Below are 26,313 nucleotides of genomic sequence, written 5' to 3' on the forward strand. Positions count from 1 at the left end.
AATGCTACTATGATAGCTATATATTATATACTATCACTTCTATGTTAAAAAAAAAAAAAATCATATTGCAAAATTTGAAAGGCACATAATTTCACAAGTGTCCCCTTGCTGGGAAAGCAGGGCCAAGTTTAAGAGTGCATAGTCTGAACAAGCGACTCAGATCTTTGTGTTTACACACTGCTTCGTGGGATCATACACGGTCATACATTTTCCTTTGTTTTATGATAGGAACAGTTTACAATTTAGATCTAACTATACATCCTATGCTCTTGAGAACTGTGTTACCGTACCACCGGTAAGAATTGAAATGTGAAGATTTTAATTTGCCCATCAGTCACGGACACGAAACAGGATTTTTAGTGCTTGCACCAAGTCCTCTTTATGTTCTAAAGGAAGTTTTAAATTGTTGAGTGAAGGGATTTCGTCTCAGTGTTTGCTCCATCTAAATACAGTAGCTGTCATTCCTGTTTACCTAGCCATTTACCACAGGATCAGCCAGGTGAAGGTGCTGAGGGTTATTTTTGTGGAAGTTAATTTCCAGGCAAATCAAGGATCCATCCACGAGAAGCCTGATGCTCCCAACTGAGGAACTGATATGGTGTAACAAAGTCATTAATACAAGGGAGAAGCTTAACTTGCAGAATTTAATCTACCTTGTAGTGCAAGTAGTGGAATGAGGTGGCCATCATCTGCGATTCATTATCATTTATATTTGAAAGTATTTGGTTATTGATGTGATATATAATTTAGCTCTTCAGTTTGTTAGACAATGAAGCCAAGTGGTGGGTGGGAACATCTTCCTTCCAATGACAGCCTACGCATACAAAGCAAATATTCATATACCAATGTGGACTGACTACTGTCACTTACTTATAAGCCTGAACAGAACAAATTAGATGGTTCTACTTATTTTTTCAGCATATCTTACCCAAAGTTTTTTCCTGGAATGTGGATATTACATGAGAAGTGTTTTGGAAATACTGAAAAGAAATGTAATTCCTCTCCAAATTTGATAGTAATAATTTAAAGCATAGATAGTATGTTTCACCTTGAAAAGCCTCTAGGTGCCTTGGAAAATAGATCCTTCCCCCACCTTTAAGAATTTGCATCTTATTCAAATGTGAAACGAGTTGTGGACAGGGAGAGTGGATCAGAAAGGCAGCAGCAGAGAACCTTCAGGTATCATACCAAGGTAAAAAATAACAGTCTCCATTTGAATCAAGTAAAACATGTTTTAAAGCAGTGCAAGGGGGAACTGGGTCTAGGAAATTTTACCCAAAGTTAACAGTGGAAATGCACTCTAAAAAATTGGTCGCAGACACCATCTCACAGCCCCAGGGACAGTCCTGGTGCTATACTGTAGGCCTGAAACTTGTTTTCCGATGCTGCTTCTTAAAGGAGAGCAGCTGCCATTTGCTATTCATTGTAGTGTTTGGAATATGCAACACAGTTGGCATTCACTGTTCTTGCTAGTGGCCCTTAGGAGTGAAAGGAATGAGAACTGCTGAGTTTAAGACAGTTTATATCTTTCAACCGAAGTACACTGGCAGTAAAAAAATACCTAAAAAATGCAACAGCGAGATGGTATGAAATAGTAAACCCCTATGAAGTTACGCTCATGGTGCAGCTTTGGTCATAACAAATGGTTGGGTTAACTGGCTTCATGTTGGATCTGTATTTTTTGTCTTTTTGCTGTCAGGTAGAACTGGCATAGAAGCATAATCAGAGCAAAAACTCAGCACTGTACATTTTTACTAATTGTTCAAAATCCAATATGGGGACTGTGGAGCCTTAGCCTCATATTAACATTATTTACAATTCATATTTATATTCCATTTATGTTTTGAGATGTATTTCTTTATAAATAACTATAGGAAAAATACATATAATAACTATAGAAAGAGGTATTATCTTTTGTGAATTATGTTGTGCAATACATTTTATGATGACAACACTCTTTTCCTGGCCACAGAGCTCTTGTTGGTTTACTTCTAGCTATCTCCAAAGTGACAAAAGCTAAAAAAACATCATATAACACATTTGTGTCACTCTGTTTCAGAGCAGTAGACTTCTTTGGGAAGACAATAAAAAAACAAACAAACAAACAAAAAACCAAACAAACAACAAAATCCCCACAACCAAACAACAAAACAAACAAAGAACTTCTTGGCACTCCTTTGTTCCCTGCCTCTATTGTTTTCTTTGTTGCTTCTTGGAACAGGCATTCTCCAGGCAAGGTAAAGTCAGGGATAGTAACATGAGAAAGAGTCAGCATATGCACTACATAATAATTAATACTGGAATCTAAAACTACCACCACAGTTAGATCCTAAATGCTGCTGAAGATCTACACCTTCATTTTTTTAAGGGAAGACACCTGCACTTTGCAGCCAAACATGGCAGTCAAAGGGGAGAGAGTTCATTATGAACAAGCTCAAAAGATCTTTCTAATGTTTTTACGGGTGGGGGGGGGAAATATCAACCACGATGTGGTCTATATGCCTATTGAAACCATTTGCATCATAAAGGCTGGAGTATAAAATTGTTTTGCTGTGCCTTTTGTAAAACATTGCAGTACTCAAATGTTTATCCCTCACAGCAAATTATTGTTTTCAAAGACAGAAACATCTGACACCTCCCTCTACCTGAGTAACAGGTAGACACATTTAACTTGTTAGTATAAATGGTGACATAAAGGATGTTAACTAAAAAAAGTGCAAATGGTCTGTTACCATGGCCATTTTCTGTGGTTGAAAAACTGTTGTAAGTTTGCTTAAAAATGTGAAATATACTGGAAGCAGAAGCCAGAATTTTTCCTTTGTAGGACCCTCCCAACTGTCTGGAATTTGTTGGCTTTCCTTAAGCATGAGAAAGATTTTCAGTCACACAGTCTTTTTTGACAAGAAAACAAGTGAGTACCTTCTACATTATCTTAGATTTCTAGTTTTGAGTTTCCCTGAGTTTATGATTCCTAACTTCTAACGACACCCATAAAAATAAAACACATAGGTTACATTGCTCTACACTGAAAAAAACCTTAATTTTCTAAATGTGTGTTAAAAAAATATTCTAAGCTCAGTGGAAGTTTGGATGAAGTTTAATATGTAATGAAGTATAGATGTATAATCTGCATTCACATGTAACATTTGCCTCATAATGCGTAATAAAATTGTGAAGGCTGTAAATCCATTCGTGGCAAAGGCATTTAAGGAAGTGTTCTTGTTCTTAGATTGCACTGATATGGAAATTTTCCCAGTAAAAGGAAATGTAAAAAATCTGTATGGAATATTCATTTAGTCTTGGAGCACAACGAGTTTCACAATGAAAATAATACTCCCTCTGAGAAAGGCAACAGAAAATGGAAAGTATGACTAGAAATAAAATAAGCAGTTTCCAGATCATTATGGCACATTACTATATTTTCTAGAATAATTAATTTCTTATCCATATTCTTGATTTAGAAAAATTAGATGGCTTTTTAATAACTCCAGCTTTCTTAACAGAAATGCCTATTTTAAGCATAATCCTAGCAGAATTGGCAAAGTGATAAGAAATAGCATGCATTACTATAATGGAGGACATTTCTCTTACAGAAAAAGTTGTGTCTCCTGTTGAATTTGCCAGTGGATGTTGTTTTACCAGGAGACAGCCAGGTGCCTGCCTGCTCATCAGCATCTGCTGGGCAATGCTGCTGCGTCTGGCTGGTAAGCAGGTGGGAGGTTTCCAAATCATTTCCAAACAAACATTACTTGGATATCTATTTTTATATATGGAGATAGTGCAGAAGCTATATTTACAATATGTAAACTATTATTCAACTTCAAGATTTTTGAATCTCATGTGGATTTAAGTTACTGTCCATATTTAGCTAGTAAAAATTTAATAAGAAAAAATCCTTGGCATTAAGAGATCAGTCAGGTTACAAAATGAAGTAATAGAAAGTCAGAAAGGGAGAAAAGCAGAGAAGCACATGTACTATAGACACACTGGTGAGAAAAAAACACCTGCCAGAACACGAGTACCTCAGAATTAGTGGAGTCAATTCAACAAAACATCTGTGAGATTAAAGAGAATAAGTATCCCCATTTTAGTGATAGGAAACTGAGAAGGTGAGTTTACACATAGCTCAGGCACATTTTATTCTTTCACTTTATTTTGAAACATCACTAGATGTTTTGATCTGGGGACAGTAGGCCTTCCTTCCAAAGAAGACCTGACAAAAAAAAAAATCAAGCAAATCGTTCGTGGCTGTTGTTGAAAGGGATAATCCTTCTCCCTATGCTATCCCAGGCCTGGCATGCTTTCCTTGTGTTGGATCTAGCTGTTGTGTTGCCAGGTCCGCATGCTGAGCCAGCAGCTGCTGCTGCACAATGGCAAGATGTGAGCCAAGTGCAACAGGGGAAACGCACGGGCAGTGATGGACAGGGCAAAGCAAAACAGACCAAGTCCTGATACTCTGCACTTGCAGTACGTTAGGTACAGTGTGAAACCACACTGAAAACTTCGACTTCTATTAACAGATCTTCCATACTGACATTAGATGAACCTCCTACTGCAAACCAGAGACATTGTCTGGCCACAATCCAGAGTTCTTTGAGCAGTGCACCTGCTTTGGCAGCAGTACAGGAATGCAGATTGCCACCACTTCTTACATGCAGCTCTCTGACAGGTGGTAAAGCAGAGACACAAGGTATGTTGTGGGACCAGGGAAGCATCTAAGAGATTATGCATCCAATAAAATAAAAGGATCTATCTAATGGATTATGCATAAAAAAAAAAAAAAAAAAAAAGAGGAAAAAAAAAAAAAAAGGCAAACCACATAAAAGGCAGTCCAGCCAGCACAGCACAGGAGACAGTCCTCTTCTATTCAAACCTGGTAAAATCTGAGTCAGCTAATACTGCAACCAGTTCTGGGCACTTAAAAATGCAACTCATTTGGAAAGACTCCAGAGGCAAGTGATACAAATAATCAGAGGCCCAGCAAACAGGGTGTATTACTCTAGAACAGCTATGGAGAGGCATAACGAATTTCAAATATGTAAGACGTAGCTATAAAAAGGAAGGGAATAAACTGTTCTCCAGTGCAATAGCACGAGGGCTGGATTTAAGTTACGGCAAAAGAGACATCAGGGTTAAACTTCACAGAGTCGCTTCATAAAAGCAAGGCACTGGAACAGAGCAAGATGCATGAGCAAGATCGATGTAGAATTTCTGTGTTTTGAAGGTTTTAAGGATATGTGATACAAATATTAGTCTTTAAACCCCAAAGGATTATCTTAAAAACCCTCACATATTTTGATGTATTTGCTGAGTATAAATTTTTAGACTTCTTTATTAATTTTCTGTCATGGTTCAACTCTAAATTCTTACAAACTCAGAATGTTAACTCTGGCATGTTTCTCACTGACCCTCAAATTCAGATCCTTGACAAACTGTTTTTTTTCTCTCCTAATTAAATTTCATTAAGTATCAAACTTCCCAGTCCATCCAAATCACTATTAATTCTAGGACTCACTATCTCATACCTAGAGCAAAATGAAGTTACCTTCTGTGTTTTTCTGTCACTGGCACCTCAGTGTGTGGTGATGGCTACCCTTGAGAACATTTTTCTATTCCGCAGCCTAAAACAATCACCCCCTGAAGTTTGTCCCCTGGCCCCCAGCTCTTCTCTCCCTCCCTATCAGGGTTTTGTTCATCCTTAGGGTTCTTGACACAGCATCTGCCGGAGCTCTTGGCTCCTCCAAACCACTTGCTGTATCTTGGGCATCTGTCCCTTTTAAAATTTAAAGCAACTCTTTCTATACAACTTTCTGACTTTTCCTTGTAATTTTTACACGGTCGGTTGTCTTTGTAAAACTTCCTGTCGATCTCTGACACGTTTCTGCCTTTTGTGTTTAAGCCCAATATTGCATAAAGTCCCGCATACACAAGACACCAGAAACAAAGGCACGTCCATTGTATCCAACGGGATGTCTATGGAGCAGTCACCCTGCGTCACGACTCCCCTCTCGCTGCGCACACGCTGGTTTCCAGCAGAGGAACCCGGGGCCCCTCCGAGTGCCCCGGCCTCCTCCTCCTCCCCTGGGCTGGGCGAAGCTGCGGTGCCGAGGGCGAGGAAGGAAAGCTGAGTTCTTTCATTCTTTCGTCCCAGCGCTTCCCCTCAAACCGCTGCTGCCGAAAATTCAAACTCAGGTGCTTTCCAAACAACCGCTTCTTGTCTTTCACTCCCCGGAGTGCCTCGCCTGTGACACTGTTCAGACAGCCTGCATTTCATAGTTCTGCTTTCCCTCTCAGGCTAAAGCGAGAACAGGAGACCCTCAGTTTTAGAGGTAAAAAACCACAGCATTTCAGGTCGTCCGCTTCCTCCGGGAAATAGCCCGTAACGGGCGGATGACGAAACAAGGGGAAGAAAACGAAAACAGATGACCCCGACGTGATTCGAACACGCAGCCTTCTGATCTGGAGTCAGACGCGCTACCGTTGCGCCACGAGGTCCTGCTGAGTCCCATTACACCGAGTCTTAGAACTGACCCACCACAGACCTCTCTCTTCCCCTAGAGGGGCAAATCCGGGGGTGCGGTGGGGGCTTTGGGGCCGGCGGGGTCCCTTCTCACCCGTTATGGCAGCCTCACCCCCCCTAAGACAGCCCCTTTCCGCCGCCACTGCTTCGTTTTCCGCCTTCTCACGTAAGTACGTTAAGTGCCCCAACCCAAACGCACCCCCACTACCGGCCCCTACTAGTGAGGTTTCCCCCCCCCGCTCTCCCGGCGCTGCGCAACCCACCTGCCGTGTAATAAAGCTCGTGGGTCCCGTTCCCACTGCCCGGAGACCGCCCCTCCCGCTCTACTGGCGAAACCCTTCCGTTGCCATTGCCTGCTCGAGGGGGAGAGGAGAAACGGGGATGTACGGTCGGTGTATATGTGGGTTATGTGTATTTTATGGATAGGAGCTGTACAGTAGGATACTACAAACGGGTAGTTCCTCGTTAGTATAGTGGTAAGTATCCCCGCCTGTCACGCGGGAGACCGGGGTTCGATTCCCCGACGGGGAGACCGCATAAAATTTTCCATCCTTGGGGCAAGCGCGCCCCGCCCCAAAGTTCGAGCGCTTTTTGCCGCCCGAGCGTCAACGGCTTCGCGGGGGTGGGGGCGATACGAACGGGTTGAAACAAAAAGCGCGGCAAAAGGCGTCCCTCCCCGTCGGGGAATCGAACCCCGGTCTCCCGCGTGACAGGCGGGGATACTCACCACTATACTAACGAGGAGCGGCGGGAGAGCCAGCCCCCGGTATGGCGGCAGACATGGCGGGGGTGGGGTTTGCCCGCGCTGCAGCCCCGACTTGGCTCCCTCCCTCCCGTGGTTCGGGGGCGCTGCGGCAGGGTGGGAGAGCTTTGCTGGTACAATGTGCGGCAGCCCGAGGGGGTGCGTGTTTCGCTGCAGACCCCGGTGAAAGGAGGGGGGCTGTGTCGCAGTCCTGGGGTCGGTTCGGTGCGGGGAAGCGGTGGGGAGAGAACGGAGAAGGGCTCCCACGTGGCTGGTGTTTGTTTGGTGTGATGGCGTGGGGAGGGGAGGGCAGGAGGGGGAGGTGGTGTGGCCGCCACCCACAGCTTTTGTTTTCTCTCCAGCACCGCAACGGAGCGCTCTGGGGACCTGCGTGAGAACTGCAGCGCTTGAAACTGCAGGCGGCTCGGAGCAAAGAGGCTCCGATGGCTTTGCGTTTGTATTTTTACATCCAGTTCACGCAGACGGTTTCTTTTTACGGGAACCTGAGAAGCCCTGGAGTCAGCAGTCCTTGGGGTGAAGGGGCCTCGAGCACCTGCTTCTTGCCTACCTAAAAAGGGAACGAGAGAAATGGAAACCAGTTACTTTGAGATTTGAGAGTAAAAGGCAGAAGGACACACACTGACCATGTGGCTCGATACTGACTCGGTCAGCAACGACATAGTTGTAAGTGTGCATCCCTGTGGCATTAGACAGGAAACTATATTTAATTTGCCCGCTTGATAGATGAAGAGTTAATGCCATATAATAAACCAGCCACTGGAACAACTGGTGTTCTCCATTGATGGTCTCTGCTATTGCCAGTGTTTCTTTGGACAAGAGGACCCCAGCTTTGCCTTTTCCAACAAGCACAGCTAGGGAACAAAAAGCAGTCTACATGTGGACTGTAAATTAAGCATATAAATTGAGCTGTAAATTAAGCATTTCTAAAAACTGGCCTACTCGTTTTAGTGTTTTAATACAAATGTGTTTCACAAATTTTATCCTGACAAATGAAAAAATAAGAACTAAAGTCTTGTAAGAATTTCATTAATTTAAAGGTATTGAGGTGAACTGGTAGGGCTGTGATCAAGTGATAGGTTTCGAATCACCTAGAGCAGAATCAAAATGTGTTGCTAGTCTGGTGAAAACTTGCTGTGCAGGTTGAAACTTTAACTGAAAGATGCTGATAATTAAATCTAAACTGAGAGGCTTCCTGGTGGATCAAACATTCCCTCTTTGCATTTTGCAAGACTACTCTTGCTTAGCTGTTCTAGACCTTTTGTACCAATTCCTTTTGTTCCTTGATCCCCATGGTAAGGTAGATGAGATGTGACCACTTGTGACTGATTTCCTGCAGTCTGACATTGCTTAGCAGCTGCTCCCTGCCGCAGAGCTGGCTTTCCTCAGGCTTCTGCACAGACCAGTCCTCAGGCTGGCTTTCCTTAGAACAGGACTTGTGCCATCTCCATAATATCTCTTGCCATTGCTAAGCACTTTCCAAAACTACCAAGGCCAGGCTCATAAGTTGTGCAGACATTTTTTTGTGTTCTTGACTTTGCCCAGTATTACAGAACTGGATCTCTATGGGAGTTCTGTAGGTTCTTCAACAAAGGTACAGGTTAACTGTGCAGAGCCAAAACCAAGGCTTTGGCTCATGGAATCATAGAACAGTTTTGGAACATCATCTAGTCCACCCACCCTGCCATGGGAAGGAACATCTTCCATTGGATCCCATTGCTCACCCCCCTCTTCAATCTTGCTTTTAACATTTCCAGGTAGGGGGCATCCACAACTTCTCTGGGCAACCTGTTCCAGTGTCTCACAACCCTCGCTGCAAAACAATTTCTTCTTTATATCCAGTCTAAACCTACCCTCTATTATTTTATAACTGTTGCCCTTTGTCCTGTCACTACAGTCCTTGGTAAAGGCCCCAGAGCTTTCTCTATGCCATATAACCCCAGCTCTCTCAGGCCTTCTTTTAGCAGAGGTGTTCCATCTCTCTGACCATTTTAATGATCTCAGGACTCATTCCAACAGGTCCATGTCTTTCTTGTACTGGGTCCCTAGAGCTGGATGCAATACTCCAGGTGAACTCTTGCCAGAGTACAACAGAGGGGCAGAATCACCTCCCTCAACCTGCTGGTTGTGCTGGTCTTTCTCTGTAGGGCTGCTCTCAATCACTTCATCCAGCAGACTGTACTGATTCTGGGTATTGTCCTGATGCAGGTGCAGGACCTTGTCCTTCACCTTGTTGAACTTAAAAAGGTTTACATGGGCCCACTCCTGAAGCTTGTCAAGGTCCCTCTGGGTGGCATCCTTTCCTCTTAGCATCTGCACCACTCAGCTTGTTGTCATCTGAAGGCATAAAAGTCTTGGTCCCAGTACAGACCACTGAGGGGTACCACTTGTTAGTGGTTTCCATTTGTGCATTGAGCCTAACTTGACTAACTTTGGATGTGGTACAGACAATTCCTTATCCAGGGGGAAAGAAATTGAGGTAAGAATGTTGTGGGGGACCAGAGCAACCCCCTTTTAGTCTGAGGAAAGTCTAGAACAGCAAGTGGCCTAACAGCCACTGAAGTCCAAGGAGGAGGCATCTTGAAATATTATGAGGAACTTGCAATGGTGATTCTAAAGCAGAGCAGTAATACTTGTTCTGCAAGCCTCTTGTAGAGAAACCCCAAGAGGAACTTAACCATGATAGTTACTCTGCTTGAATGGAAGAAGAAAATGCAAGAAGAAAAGCAGGACTACTGACAGCCAGGACAACCTTTTCATTTCCCAGGTATCCTCTGCAAGGATCAATTGGCACAAAGTTTGCAACTTAAGGCGTTCTGTCATTATATTTTCTTTTTGTTTTATCTCCCACCCACCTCCCTTTCCAATAGTACATTGTTTTTGTCAGAAAGCAGCTAGTTTAGTAATGAGAGTCCTTAGTCATGCCTCAGCTCACTGCTCTGCTTCTGCACACACACTCCAATTTTGGGACAGCTACTGCTGACTGAATCAGCCATCTTACACACCTTCTTCTAACTGGGGTAACCCTGAACTATAGGTGCCAATCAATATGCTGGCTGATGCTCCTGTGCAGCCTCCTCCCCATTTGCCAGGGAGAGCAAGCATCTCTACTGAAAATACCTTTTACGACTTGAGCTGGTGATGGCAACTCTTACATAGATCTAAAGAAGGGTTAACCAATTGTCCTGCTATGATGAAAACAATGACCACCTGTTTTCTCAGTGAAGTCTATATGTGCTTCCGAAGCCAGATTTCCAAAGGCATCATTGTGTACTCCAACCAGCATGACATCTACAGCTGTCTATGAAGAGGACCAAGAAGGGCCATCGAAGTATGAGTCAGCTCAGCAAAAGTACTGTGGATAGGCTATTACAATGCTGCAATGATTCAGTTACAGAGCAAATGCATTTCCTGTCACAGAGACACGTAAGTGCAAAGCAGAACAGGTATTAGGAACAAGTATCCGTGTTCCAAGGTCTGTGAAGCATCTGCCTTCTCAGGATATGCATGCAGCTCTTCCATATGTCCAACCACCTTGTTCTGTGCTTTCCTCATCAGTGCACCAAACACTGTACTCATCAATCACTAAGGATCTGCTCCCTGGAGCAATTGCCACCTAGAAGAGGCCCCTTATCATCCAAAGTAGGAGTAAAGCTGGGATTTAGTGCATCACTGTACCTGAAAGCAAGCTGCCTCTCCCTCAGTTTGCTTATCTGAAGCTCAGCTGGCAACTTGTCCAGCTGTATTTGAATGTCATAATGGATGGGAGATTCCACAAAATTGGACACAGCAGGTTGTCCACTCTCACTGTGGACGTTTTTTCCTTATGTCTACTGGTGTTTGGCATGTTGCTACTTGATCTATTGCCTCCTGCCATTTTGTTGAGCACCTCCAAAAAGAATTTGGCTCCATCTTCTCTGTTTACAACTAGGTAGCTGAAGACATCCAGTGGCCTCCTCTTCAGGCTGAACAAACCCAACTTTCTCAGAGTCTCCTTATTTGTCAAATGCTCCAGCTCCTTACTTATTTGGTGATCCTCCACTGGAGTCTTTGCAGTTTGTAGATACCTCTCTTCTATTGCAGTGCCTCAGACTGTACACAGTCCTCCAAAGGCAGCCTCATAAATGCCAGATGGGCTGGGGGCAGTAATCAGTTCGCTTGATCTGCTGTTTATGATATTACTAATGTCAGTGTCTTGAACTAGATCAACCTTCTTACACCAGGGCATCTCTCATTATAAATTTCTCGTTGAAGCCCTATTCTGAAAATTATGTCTCTTAAATGTGTTAAACTTCCTTTTCCCCATAAATGACTGTATTGATTATCATATTTTATACCAATAGGAAGCTATTTTATAATTACTTTTCTTGAGGTAGCTTTTGGTTAGTTTAAAATATATTAATACTTAAAAATACATTTGCCTCAGATTAGCTGAGTACTCACAGCTGCTACATGTCACCTCCAAAGAACCATGGCCTTCTGCAGGACATCTGAAGTTATCTTCTGGGTTTTTGAAACCAGAGTCTATGAAGGAAGCTAGGATAAGCAAACCAATTATCATATGGTTTAGACTTGTTATACAGAGGTCTACAGCCCTATTAGAAAAATGCTAGGGGTTCAAGCTGAGGAAAATTTTTAAAAGCTACAGAAGTGTTTTTTCCTCTTCTGCAGTTTATGGAGCTGTCTGGAAAGTGTCAGGAGGGGGAATGTGCAAAGTGTAGGATGTGATGTTAGGGCAGCTCCCTGCACCAGTAGTTCCCTCTTAGCTGTAGTTGCCACAACAGTGTGGGTGACCTGAAAGAAATGAGGACAGTACTCAGAACCAGCACCTGCTAACAGATAATGTTTGGAAGCAGTAGGTCAGGCCCTCATCTCCTTTCTGCACCGTGAACTGGCACAAATAAGGTTAGCTGAATGACTGTAATTTCATATTTAGTGAGGGGAAAAAAGAGCTGCCTATACCTGCAGAAATTAATGCTTCTAAATCATTGTAAAACCAGAAATCCTAGATAAGAAGTGGAGCCCTTCACTGATGTGGTCTTTAGGATGCCCCATACAGACGAGCTGCAGCAAATTTAATACATTTCATTCTGATTACTCTTCATAGCTGTGTTGTATGCTCTTATTGCTGCCCATTCATATACATGCAACACTCTGTCTGCTCTTTGTGTTCTATTTTCCATTTAACTTTTGTCTGTACCCTCACCCTGTGAAGTTCACAGCACAGAGTTTAATGCATTTTTCAGTAACTATGAGTTATCAAATGGCATATTAAGTTACAGGACTTTTTTGTATAGTTTTTGGCCTTACACAATTTCTGTCCAGTGAAATGGACTTGTGTGGTCTGTATGACTTGGAGATTTCTTCCTGTGCTAATGCATTTTGATAAGATAAACCAAAGTTTTAGAACTTATCAGAAAAATCAATTTGCAGCACTTTAAGGAATGATTAATCAGACATCCCGTGTCTGATTAATCTCCAGCTGAAGAGCTGGAGAATTTCAAGGTAAAGGGGACTGTGACATTATGTGTCAATGCCTACTGGATTAGTAGGAGGAGGGACCTAAGGGGCTTTCCCTTATTAGCATGCCTGGTATAGTTTATACAGTACTAAATGCAGCTACACAGCTGGGCAGCTTCCTCTCCATGTTGCATCACGTGAATTGTCTAATAAATGGGGCCTTTTAAAACTTGTTGGAGGAATCTCAGGGCTTGAAAATTTATGTCCTAAGCATTGTGAAACAATACACAAGAAGTGCCCGTGCAGAACTGCATTTTCTGAAAGAAAAGTTGAATAGTTGAACCCAGACATTTCTATTTCTGTAGCATGGTTAAAATACAATGGATATGACCAATAAGAATTAACTCCTTTACAGAGGGAATCTGCATTCTGATCACTCTTCCCCTCAAAAGGGCTTGCCAAGCAAATGTACTGCAGAGATATCATACAAAAAATGGAAAATCCAAACCAGGAAAAGTGGACACAGGCTGCTTGTACTTAATAGTTTCAACATAAGAATAGCAAAAACTGAGAAATGTTCAGCTCAGAAATCAGAAGATAGGACTTGGTAATTTAAAGGACAAAGACTGATCAAGTTGGTATGCAGAATGCACCTCTTTTGGTGTATGAGGTGTAGTGTGTTGAAGTAATCTTAAGAGAGCGTTCATGCAGCAAAGCCTTTAAACACATATCAGGACACTTCAAAGCCTGAACAAATAGTGTAAGTGTTCCTGTGTAATGCAGTTCTGGATACTACAATATGCACACCAAATGACTATAAGCATAGTCATAACTTTCTTGACTGTGATGAAAGACTACAGTGGATCCAAACATTTCAGCATTGGTCTGACTTGTTCTGAAATATGGCATTTCTTAGAAACTTTAAATTTTCAATAATTTACTTCAAAATAGACCAATCATGTAGTGCCTAAGAAGGAAAAGTCTAGAGAAAAATGTGAAAAAGATAATATCCTTTCATATACAGCCATAATATAACTGTTGTAACTATCAGAGCTTACTCTGGCATCATACCAGTTCCAGGAGTAAACAAAACAAAACAAACAAACAAACAAACAAACAAAACACCAAAAAACCAAAAACAAACCAACAACAACAAAAAGGGAATCATTAACCTAATAAAGCAAAATGAAGTGTAGAGACAGGAAGAACATGGGATAAGAAAACCCACAGAAAGTAATACAGGAAAAAGCACCATAGACTCAAGTTAGGTATCCAACATGAGATAGGAGACAGAGGTGTCATTCAGAGAGTTGAATTACACTGTAAAGTGCATGGGAAAATATTTAAAGGCATTGGTTTTAAAAAAACTATGAATGAGGGAATGTGCAATAAATTTAAGTATCCTAGAAGGCTGATCATCACAAACTTCCTTCATGCATTTTAATGCTCACATTGACATCATGAACAAGTGAAAGACAAGTAATTACAATGGGGAAACTGGACATTGAAACAAAACATGAGCATAGGGAGGAGGTATTAGGAGAGCCAAATTTCTGCATTTGCTCCAACTGTGAAAGTAGAAATGCACAGAAGATCCTGCAGAAGACCTGAAAAAAATTTCCACAACAGAACTTGCTAACAGCCCAGCTCTTGGTTTGTACTTGTTGTTCTCTAGGTTTGACAGATTGCAGTGTTGTAGTATTGAAAAAACAGAGGGTTAAAAAAAAGCCCAAGTGCTGAGCTAAAGATGAATATAAGTCAGTTTAGTTTTTACCTAGTAGTTAACACAAGGGAAACTGACCTCACCTTGAAAACACTATCAGAACGTGTCATGGAAGTATATAGGGAAACTTATGTATGTTTTGCTGCTCTTGTGAATGTTTTGAGAAGTTTCATCATGACAAACATATGCATCACTGAAAAATTTATTGATCTTCAGCAAAAATTCAGAGTATAGAAAATACTGAGGCTGAGAGAAAACAGCATTGTGAGCATATGTTGAAATTTCGAAGAGCATCATCAAGGTGCCTTTTGTCTCTGAAAGCATTTGATATTAAGTAAAAAGCATAACAAGTGACAGCTTGGAATGTCTGTTTGAAGTCTGTTAGCAGTCTTTCTCTAAGAGTTCTATCAGAGATCTTCAGCCCTTGATATATGCTTTGAAAAAAAATATGTTAAATGTTAAAAAAAGAAAACTGCTAACAATAATCTCAGCAGAAGACAAAGTTGACGAGTCATCTATTATGACAACCAAGCACTAGCTCAGATGTACCAGATCTCTAGCAATTTGGTGTGTTGTTGGCTTCACTGTGTTCCTGGTCCTTCAGTCACCACTGTTCACTACTTTATTCTGTTATGTCTGGAGAACAGAGAAATAGCTCCCTTTTCTAAATGAAACTGTGGCATGATGGGGTAATAGTTTTCTCTCCTCCTTTCCTTAGGATACAAGAACCACATGGCAGGGAAATCATATTATTCTTTTCCTTACTCAGGGATGTACTCCAATGATTGCTGGAATACATGTGTATGGGGAAACCTTGAGAAACCCAGTGGTTTTTGATGACTAACAAAACCCACTAAGGCTTATTTCTCATTTCAGTAGTTGGTTTCTAGCCTTGCCATGCATTGTCCTGTTGTTGTTACTTGTGGTTTCTCCACTCTGAAATCCTCACCATTTTGTTTTCCTTTTTACTATTCCCTCCACTCCCCTGTTTTTTCTTTTACTATGTCTCTTTAAGAAAAAAATTGGATGAGTGACCTGAAGGCTGAAGGAAACTGCAAGTAGTGTTCAGCCATGACCAGAGAAGATCCATGGATTGGCTTTTTTGGCTTCTGACAATTTTCAGAGAGTGGGCGAGCAACAGAAGGGTAATGGATAGGTTTTTAGATTTAGCAGATGGAAAAAGGAAGATGATATAAAATAAAACATTAAAAAGCCCTTGCAGAAATTAATTGCCCTTTCTAATGTTATCCATGACAGAGAAAAGCAACTGTGCACGTTCACCAGAGACTGGTAAAGAGGTGATGGATGGTTAACTATGTTGCTCAGTTGTAAAAGCCTGATACTTAAAAATGATGCAGAAATTAATCACAGTGCACTTTAAATTTGAAACAAGAGATGAATATTTAAAGTCGGTTGAATTGCAAAACCACAAATGAGGAAGTGTTGAGAGTGATGTGCTTAGAGCACAGCTGCTTGAAACAAGAGCTTGGCACTATTGTGTATTTGCAATATGTTGCGTTAGAATTGCTAAAGTACTCCTGATTCTAATAAAATGAAAGAAAAAGAAACAAGACCAAAAACATCAGATTCATGGCTAGAGTTAGGTTCAGAGAATACAGGACATTTTACAGCTTTCTCACAACTGATAAGGATGGTGCATGGTGATCTGCAATCACTGGGTTGGAGGTGTCAGTTTAAAGAGATGAGAAAAAGGCTGAGGAATTGGTATGGGCAAAATGTGAAGGGAGACATTGCCAAGGTGAAAAATAAACAATTAAAATAAGGGATTATCAAAATATAGTGCAATGCAAAACAATGCATCTGTTCCTGAGGGAAAAAATAAAAGCAAGGTTGTTTTTTTTTCATTTACATTCATATTCCTCATATGTGTGACTGGAATGTGGAGATTTTTACTTCAAAAGGCACAAACACTGTACTTCAGAGCAATAATTCCTCTTCCTCGCTGCCTGCTATTTTGCAAGCTAATGATCTTTCCGTTAAGTTTTGAGCGTTTTTTTTTGTTCTGTTTTGTTTCGCTTTGTTTTGTTTTTAAATTAGAATGTCGTTTGTAATTGCACTGGCTCCCTCTGGTGGCATTCAGCGGTACTTTATAGTCAGAACCGCAAGAACGGTTTGGGTTGGAAGGGACCTTCAAGAGCAACAGAGCAACTAGTTCCAACCTTCCTGCCGTGGGCAGGGACAGCTACTGCTAGCCCAGGTTGCTCAAAGTGTTCAAGTGGCCTTGGACACTTAAGGGAGGGTCAGCCACAGCTTCCCTGGGCAACCTGTGCCAGTGTCTCACCACTGTCATAGTGAAGAATTTCTTCCTAATGTTCCACCTAAATCTGTTCTCTTCCAGTTTAAAACCTTTACCCCTTGTCCTATCACTACATGCTCTCATAAAAAGTCCTCCCCAGCTTTCTTGGAGCCTCTCCAAGAAGGGTCCAAGGTCTCCCCAGAACCTTCTCTTCTCCAGGCTGAATGACTCCAACTCTCTCAGCCTCTCTTCATAGGAGAGGTGCTCCAGCCCCTCTGATCATCTTCATGGCCTTCCTCTGGACTCATTCCAACACCTCCATTATTCTTCTTGTGTTGTGGCCTCCAGAAATGGACACAATAATCCAAGTGGAGTCTCGCAAGAGTAAAGAGCAGAATCACCTCTCTTGACCTACTGGCCATGCTTCTTTTGATGCATACCCAGATTATAAATACTGATTCAAATTTACTTTAACAGTAGAAAAAGAGGTTGCTATTTTGTGTATTTTTTGTGTATTTTTTTTGAGTATTTTTTACAGACAGTAATGTATTTTTAATACAATTCAGCTTACTCAAAATCAGCTCATAAAATGAAATTCTAGCAATCTGGGTCAAAACAGCTGAAGGAAGCTTCAGTCATTTCCCCTTCCTCACATTCTTTTCACTGAATTAATGGATATCTTTTTGCTTGGAAGGGAGAAGACTTACAGCAATGTCTTAACTATGGGACTGGTCTGTTTCATTTGGCAGTACAAATCCTCCTGTAATCCACGAAGAAGTAGTGACCTTGGATCCCAATAAGTCTATGGGTCCAGATGGGATTTGTCCTAGAGTGCTGAGGGAACTGGCAGAAGAACTGGCTAATCCATTCTCCATCATTTATCACCAGTCCTGGCTAACTGTGGAGATCTCAGATGGTTGGAGGCTGGCCAGTTTGACACCCATCTACAAGATGATCCAAGAAACTAGAGGCCTGTCAACTTGACCTTGGTGCCTGGTGAGGTTATGGAGCAGATCACCCTGAGTACCATCAAGCAGAATGTAGAAGACAACCAGGGGATCAGCCAACACAACTTTAGAATCATAGAATCATAGAATTGGCTGGGTTGGAAGGGACCTCAGAGATCATCAAGTCCAACCCTTGATCCACTACCGCTGCAGTTACCAGACCATGGCACTGAGTGCCACATCCAGTCTCTTTTTAAATATCTCCAGGGATGGAGAATCCACTACTTCCCTGGGCAGCCCATTCCAATGCTTGATCACCCTCTCCGTGAAGAAATTCTTTCTAATGTCCAACCTAAACCTCCCCCGGCACAACTTAAGACCGTGCCCTCTTGTCTTGCTGAGAGTTGCCTGGGAAAAGAGACCAACCCCACCTGGCTACCCCCTCCTTTCAGGGAGTTGTAGAGAGTGATGAGGTCTCCTCTGAGCCTCCTCTTCTCCAGGCTGAACAGCCCCAGCTCCCTCAGCCTCTCCTCATAGGACTTGTGCTCAAGTCCCTTCACCAGCCTGGTTGCCCTCCTTTGGACCTGCTCCAGGACCTCAATCTCCTTCCTAAACTGAGGGGCCCAGAACTGGACACAGTACTCGACGTGTGGCCTCACTAGGGCTGAGTACAGGGGCAGAATCACTTCCTTGGACCTGCTGGCAGGAAAGGAAGGTCCTACCTGACCAATCTCATCTCCTTCTCTGACTGGGTGACCCACCCAGTGGATGAGGAGAAGGCTGTGGATGTGGTTTCTCTGGACTTCAGCAAAGCCTTTGATACAGTCTTTCACAACATCCTCCTGGAAAAGCTGGCAGTCCATAGCTTGGGCTGGTGCCCCCTTTGCTGGATTAAAAACTGGTTGGATAACTGGGCCTGGAGAGTGGTGGTGAATGGTGCTGCATCCAGTTGGTATCTGGTGACCAGTGGTGTCTCCTAGGGATAAGCACTGGGCCCAGTCCTGTTCAACATCTTTATTGATGACCTGGATGAGGGGATTGAGTCTACCCATAGTCAATCTGCAGATGACACCAAACTGGATGCGAGTATTGATCTGCTACAGAGGGACCTGGACAGGCTGTGTCAATGGGCCGATGCCAAGGGTATGAAGAGCAACAAGACCCAGTGCAGGGTCCTACACTTTGGTGACAGTAACCCTATGCAGCGCTACAGACTGGGAGAAGAGTGGGTGGAGAGCAGCCCCACAGAGAGGAACCTGGGAGCACTGGTTGACAACTGGTTGAACATGAGCCAGCAGGTGCCCAGGTGGCCTGGAAGACCAGTGGCATCCTTGTATCAGGAATGGCACAGCCAGCAGGAATAGGGATGGAATTCTCCTCTTGTATTCAGTGCCTCAGGGCCTCACCTCAAGTTCTGTGTATGGTTATGGGCCCCTCACTTCAAGAGATATTGAGGTACTGGAACGGGTCTGGGGAAGAGCAGCAAGCAAGGATGGTGAAGGGACTGAGGGGAAAGTCTTATAAGGAGAGGCTGAGGGAGCTGGGGTTGTTTAGCCTGGAGTAGACTCAGGGGGCACCTGGTCACTCCACAGCTGCAGGGAGGGTGTAGTCAGGTGGGGGTTGGGCTTTTCTCCCAGGCAACTGGTGACAGGACAAGAGGGCATGGCCTGAAGCTGCACTGATATAAGGATGGACTTCCTCACGGAGAGGGTGATCAGACCTTGGAATGGGCTGCCCAGGGAAGTGGTGAAGTCACCGTCCCTGGAGGTGTTTAGGGAAAAGCTGGATGTGGCACTCAGTGCCATGGTCTACCTGATGTGGCAGAGTTAGCTCATTGGCTGGACTTGACCGTCTCAGAGGTCTTTTCCAGCCTCAATAATTCTCTGATTCTGTGAATAAATCAGTCTTTTACAAAAAATTTAATAGAAGCTTTTCCATTTTGAAAATGAGGAGCTTTGCAGCTCTTCCTACTTTCATCCTGAACCATATGTGCAGTTAATGCCTGGTTCTGTCCATTTGCTATTAATAATGAATAGAGAAATTGGAGGAAAGAAAGGATAAAGAGGGGAATGGGAAAGCAGTTAGATCATTTCCCCTATTTATGCGTGTGGGAAGAACCCACATTTTGGGGATTTTGCTAACGATGAAATTACTCCTTTTGCCTGGTGTTGGGAAACTTTGCAGTCTTCCATTCTCAGTGTGGCAAGACTGACTGAGAGGAAGAAAATTATTAAAGATGCATTGTCACTGCATCTCAGTCCTCTGACTGTGGAGCCTAAGTCCTCAGTATTGAACATGGTAGGTTTCCCAAATGAATGAATGCTCCTGCCCCTTCTTTTACTTAATAATAACTGACAATTCAAGGACTATTGCCTGGAACCAGAGAAGAAGAGTATTTTTTGTTCACTTTGACTCTGCTGTATGAACATTCTTGGGTTGCTACACTCATATACTTTTAATTTTATCACTTCAGAAACTGAAAAGAAGAGGACAGGAAAAAGTCAAGTTTTTCTGTAGATTAGCTACTCATATTGGAAGAAATGGTGCAAGATTTTCTGTTTAAATGGAGGGACCACAATTTTTTCTAACATAGTTTAAAAAAAATAAAAAGGGAAGTACTAAAGGTATATTTAGAACCATTGTTTTCTAGTTGGCATTAAAAATAAGCTTTCTGAAAGGACTTCAGTGCTACATACCAATAATATTTTGCACTTCTGACAAAATTCAGCTGAAGATAACAAATATTCACCAAGTGTGACATGGGCAAAATCTTGATCCTACAAACTCCTGCTTAAGCAAAAGAACTTAGACAAGCTTATTATATAACTTTTTAATGAAATTATTGGTCTACTGAGTCTGAAATGTCAACTTTTAAAAAATGTTTCAGACAGTTTATTTCAAGTTTTAAAAAAATTCCCCACAACCAACAATACTATAAAAGCTATACATCTGTAAATGGTATTTATATATATTGGTCTCCCACATAGTGAAGAATTTTGTATGACTCCCTAGTATATTTAAACATTCTACATAATTTTTTACACCTGCAATTCTTGGAATATTTTTTTAACTTGTTACACACACACCATCAGGTAAGCAATATATTACATGTGTCAGCATGTTATCCTAAAACACGTAATATGAACTTCAGATTTTCTAAGTCTTGTTTCTTTGTATGAGGAAGTCCTATATTATTTAGCATGTTCTTTACTTGACGTTTCCACAATGTGTGTTTGTGACACATCTACAAAGCCCACTAGTTTTGCACAGGGCCTTCATGTTTTTTAAATCAATTGAACCTTTAATAAGTTCCCAGTTTACAGATAAAGCTAGCTACTGAGCCAAGAAAAAAAGTGAGAAATTTCAGCTGTGTTTAAAAGGAAGAAATTATTGAACTATGCATTAGGAATGGAAAGTCATTCATAACTCTACATCATATGATTAAAAGCTGAGCTTGGCTATTTATAGCCAAGTGTTGTCAAGAGCAATATGTGTTGATGAGAGAACCTGAATGTTAGTACATTTCCAGATGAGGTGCATATTAATGTGGCCTGTATAGTGCAAGAAAAGGGATGATGAGTGAAGATAATATTTAGAAGCCAGAAAACGTTTAAATCACTCAGATACACAAACTATAAAATCAGAGGCAAAAGGAGCTAGAGGAGGTGAAATTTTTACTTTTTAACTATTTACAAAGCAACTCTGCTTTCCATAGGTATGTAAAAATGTAGATTCATAATGTTTAACAATTTACTTCTAACAAACAATTGTAATGAGTATATTGTAATAGTAGTTAATTGCTACTAATAAAACTCCCTGTTAAATAAATTATGAATACATTTATAGTGTATATTTTCCTGATGGCATTTTTTTAAACAAGAGAAAAAAAGGAAACACTTTTCAGAGTCTTAGTTCCAATACCATGTTGAAACCAAGCTTTTCCGGTTCATTTCTGTCTTAATCTGGCCTACATTAATTTCAGGATGATTGATGAGCATCAAGGGATTCAACTCTTAGGGTTATGTCAATCCCTAAGCCTTGGTACAAACCCACTTTTTCAGTGCCCATCGTCTGGTACAGTTCCACAGAAGAGTTCAAAGTTGATGGGATTCAGCTTTGTGAGACTATTTAGGTCAATCTGGGAATCTGACCAAAAGATATATATTGAGGATTGAAGATATATGAGAAGATAGATCAATGGATCAATCAAGGATCAAAGGATCAAAGATTAAAGTACCAAAATTATATGATTTTTTTTTTAGGTAAATGGATTGTGGATACCCTGTTACAACATACATTTCTATCTTATGCTACCTTCTGTAACTTTAGACTTTAGCAATCTATTTTCCCTACATTTGAAGGTTAAAAAACAAGTGTATTCAAAAATTGGCAGTACCAGGCCCATTAATAATATCCCTGTTCTCTTAACTAAATGTGTAAAGTTCAGATTTAGATCTGAATTTGCCTGCAGTTTAGAGAGGGACAGAAGAGCATTGCAGTTCTCCAGACCGGATGCAGAACTTCAGCTGAGATATTTGGGAGAAGGATGTTGTGGATAGATATGTATCTCATTCAAATACCTTTGTGTTTCAGGATGCATTTACAATTTGGGTGTTGCCTTGTGCTAATTCCATATTTAAACTTCCTCTGTGGTTAAACAATGACTTAGCCTGAGATTTCGGTGAGTGAAATAATGAGAATTCCCAGCTTTTGAAAAGACAAGGTAGTGAAAGCTATATCTGTAGAGTGGAAAATACGCACAGAACTCATGGAAATAGAATATGAAATTTGTAAAGCTGTGACTATAGTCTCTGCAGTCTGTAAACTACAACATTTCCTTCATGTGCTCAAATTATGCAGTCCAGAGGTGGTCATGGTGCAGCATGATCTCTCCCTGTGCCAGGTCACTTTCTCCAAGGGAAACCAGCATGAAATTACACATCAAGAACAGCAGTTTCGTGGATAGCCCTAAATGGTTGGATACAATACAAAGAAAGGATAAGCATGCTGGATGGAGTCCAGCAACAGCAGGCGTGCCATGCATGTTGTCAAAATTTTGCTTTTGATCAGAGATATGATCAGCTTGGCAGGCTTTTGTGGCTACATTCATCTTCTCACTTTGTGTACACATAAAGGTGATACCCAAATCATGATTGTTTATTTCCTAGCTCCTAACTGTGATACTTAATAACCACATTGTGGATGCTGCCTCCCTCTACAGTCAGGAGAAGACAGAGACAGAATTCCAGTGTTAGGCCAGCAGAGTGTTATTCCAGGCTGCCTACAGTGCCTGAAGTCAGGTGGGATAAAGGCAAGCTTGTTTCACCAGGAAATTAACTCCTGCTTGTTTGATATACTTCTCCTAGTCCCAGGAAGCTACTTCCTAAAGTTTTTCCTGATTTCAGCAACACAGAAATACTTTCTACCTTGACCCTTTTTTTTCCCCTTTCATTAAGTTTGTCTACAGGAAGATCGTCATACAAAAAAGTTTTAATTTATATTCCTTATGTTTATTACTAAAGAGATGGTTACACTGGGAACAAAGATTGTTTTATATTAAAATGTGTTTCATTAGGTAATTTAATCGATAGGTTTGGTGCTACCACAAGGCAACTCCCAAGAAAAGGGAATATTTTAGCTTAATATACTATGTATAAACACTTTATAAGCCTGTATGGTAATTGCACATCATTATGTCTGAAGCTATGGTCTTTTGATGGAAACTTAATGACTATTATTCCACTGGGTGAGCGAAGGTTCTGGTATTCACTTAGTTATCGTCTTAATTCTTTGTGTCTGGATGATCACAGAGAATGTTATTAATAATAGATTGGAAATGACGGATAAGAGGGTCTATTAATCAAAGACCTTATCCAAAGCACATACAGACTCTGGCTTGCTGGACTGATGGCTTTGTTCAAGAGATAGTGTCCTCTGTATAGCAGATGCCTAACAGCACCCACTAAAGAGTCACTGAACTACACTGTTCTAAGAAAGGTGTATGCATCTTGCTGTCTTTGCAAATTGTAAAACTAAATGTAAAGAGTACAAATAGGTTTTTATAGATGAGACTGCTTTTCATAGATGAGACTGCTTTCAAGAACCTAAAAATGACTATCTAGTCCTTGCTTTCTAAATGCTGGTGGGAAGCTAGGAGACAAGGGCTCTAAAACCAAAATATAAGAGGTTCAGAGTTCAGACTGGCTGTAAGAAAAACCAAAAAGTTGGCTAGAAGCTTAGAGAGGCTGTGCAGTCATTATCCTTTGAGGTTTTCAAGATCTGACTGAATAAATCCCTGAGCAGCCTGGTTTGATCTCATAGCTGCTGCTTGTTTGATCATGAGGTTGGACTAGAGAGCTCCTGAAGGTCTGTTACATTATGCTACAAAACTATTTCTGAAAACTTCCCTCTCCTCTCCCTTGTTTGGGTGATTTCAAGAGAGTTTAAGGGTGAGAAGAAAGGTATTGCACAGCTGGAAACAAATGTTTTATTTCATTAAATTACATTAGCATCTTATAATTAGGAAAACAGAGGTCTAAATAGCAGAAGCCACAGGAAGAGAAAGCAAACTGTGAGGTGTTTTGAAACAGATGCTGTAAGCAGTTATTCATATGAGCAATAGAGAGACTGATAGACGGTCCTGATTAGTGTAAAATTGTAATGGGACTCCATGCTCTACAAGATCAAAATAGTAAAGTGCTCCATTATGGCAATTATCTATCAAAGGGTGGAAGCCCAAAGCTGAAATACTTTTGTTTTCATTAGCCTCATTATACTGCAAATGTGTTATAGGGCACTATATGCTAATGTCATACCCGACAAACAGAAATGTTAATGGAAATGATAGAAAGACAATTTATACAGAAGCTGATCCATGTTCAAGCCATTAAGAAGGCAAGTACATGTTCAGCCTACAAATACTTACCAGTTTGTCTATGGTCAACTTATAAACTCCTTTCATCTGTTCCAAGTTATGAGGAGACAGAGGTCATGTAGCATCCTTGTCATGATATGAGAAATCAGTAATATTCTTCTCAGAGCCAAGACTGAACAATTTTCATTTTTAACTTGAGGAAACAGACATTTTTTTTCACTTGACCTTGAATTTTAATGACAGGCAAATAAATGATCGAGCATTGTCAACCATTCTTTGGTGAAAAACTCCAAGATTTGGAAACTGAAAGACCAAAATAAATTGAATGATATTGCAGCATTTTAGCAAGTAAACATAATAATATCACTTATGTAAAGGGAGGTGGGTCCCTACTTTCTATCACAAATGTCTTAAGGTTTAGAATTTCATTATTTTTTTATGTATTACATTTTTTAGATAACACTTTTCTTAAAGTAATCCTGCCTTAAAGCCTTTTACTCATCAGCTGCCAGTAGATTCATGCATGTTATAAGAATTTCACTATTCTCCTGTGCGGCTGAGTCAGGATTTCAATATTCACCCCCATCTCTAGGGAGAACAGAAGGTATATTTAGATCTTTATCAGTGTGGAAACCATTCCCTTTATAGTGGTAATAGTTAACAAGCTATAGGCAGGAAGGCTCACTCCTCAGCTCTTTCTCAAATTCTTCCAGCCAACGCCTTCCAAAGCTCTAAAGAGTCCTTCAACACTTACATTCTGAAGATCTAAGGGTTCTAATTATAACCAGTTCTTCACCACTGACATGGATGATGCTGATGAGAAAATGAGATCTCAGCGTGTTTCTTCTGTTTTTCATTCACCTGCAGTGAGCATCAGAGAGATAACTGGCTTTTATTGATTGCATATGGCACCACTGTCTCAAGACACCAGGAAAAACTTACAGGAGCAGCTGATTTGTGTAACCGATTTGTTCTAAATTTAGTGCTAATTTCTAGATTAAAGCCTCAGAACCCACATCTGCATGTACAAACTCTCTGGAGTTATAATTTTATGTCAAGAATTAAGCTGGTGTAATGCTGGTTCTCAGGAAAAAATTACACAGTAGCTGGTGAGGAATAAAAACACAACAGGATAAAAGTGCATAATATCAGGAAAAAATGAAGACACAATAAGAAATTGATTGTTTGTGAGGTTAGGGGACTAGGGCTCTATGGCTAAAACCAGTTGGCCTGGGGGAAGAGAAAAACAAGATATATAAAAATGTATATAAAAATACGTAGGAAAGAAGCATTGCCAATTAAGTTTTAATATGATTTGGGCAAGAAAATGGCAATGTTTAAAAAGAATCTAATTAAACTTGAGTGTATTAAATGGCAAGGGCAAAGATATCTAAGGGGGAGTTCTTAAACACCTAACACATAGATAAGCTGTTCTCAACAACGTATTTTCTCCAAGGAGATTTTCAAAATATGGCACTGTAATTCCAACAGTCCTCCCATTTCCTGGACTAGATTTTCTTCCCTGTTTTGAATCTCTGCATGCTTTAGTAGCTAAAAAAAAAATGTCACAGAGGGATAGTTAAGTTGTTCAGCAGCTGCACTTGCAGGCAGTATCTAGAAGAGATTTGTAAGTTAGGGGAAAGAAAAAAATAGCACCAGAGAACAAAGTATGTTTTGGGGCAAGTTATTTTTTATGACTGCATCAGGTGCAGCAAGTGATGGAGCTTTGCTGTGCAATGAGGGTAAAATAGACTATTGTGCACAGTCCCCAA

The 26,313-nt window shown here is 41.1% G+C and overlaps 3 non-coding genes across 3 annotated transcripts; 1 reads left to right on the top strand and 2 right to left on the bottom strand.

Annotated features, from left to right (window-relative positions):
- Positions 1-6,423: 6,423 nt before the first annotated feature.
- TRNAW-CCA lies at positions 6,424-6,495 on the bottom strand. The gene has a single exon. It is a non-coding gene; the product is annotated as a tRNA-Trp (tRNA).
- Positions 6,496-6,979: 484 nt separating this feature from the next.
- TRNAD-GUC lies at positions 6,980-7,051 on the top strand. The gene has a single exon. It is a non-coding gene; the product is annotated as a tRNA-Asp (tRNA).
- A 141-nt stretch (positions 7,052-7,192) lies between these two features.
- On the bottom strand, positions 7,193-7,264 carry TRNAD-GUC. The gene has a single exon. It is a non-coding gene; the product is annotated as a tRNA-Asp (tRNA).
- Between the last annotated feature and the right edge of the window lie 19,049 nt (positions 7,265-26,313).

The sequence above is a fragment of the Calypte anna genome, chromosome 1, assembly GCF_003957555.1.
Source record: "Calypte anna isolate BGI_N300 chromosome 1, bCalAnn1_v1.p, whole genome shotgun sequence".
Classification (NCBI taxonomy): Eukaryota; Metazoa; Chordata; class Aves; order Apodiformes; family Trochilidae; genus Calypte; species Calypte anna.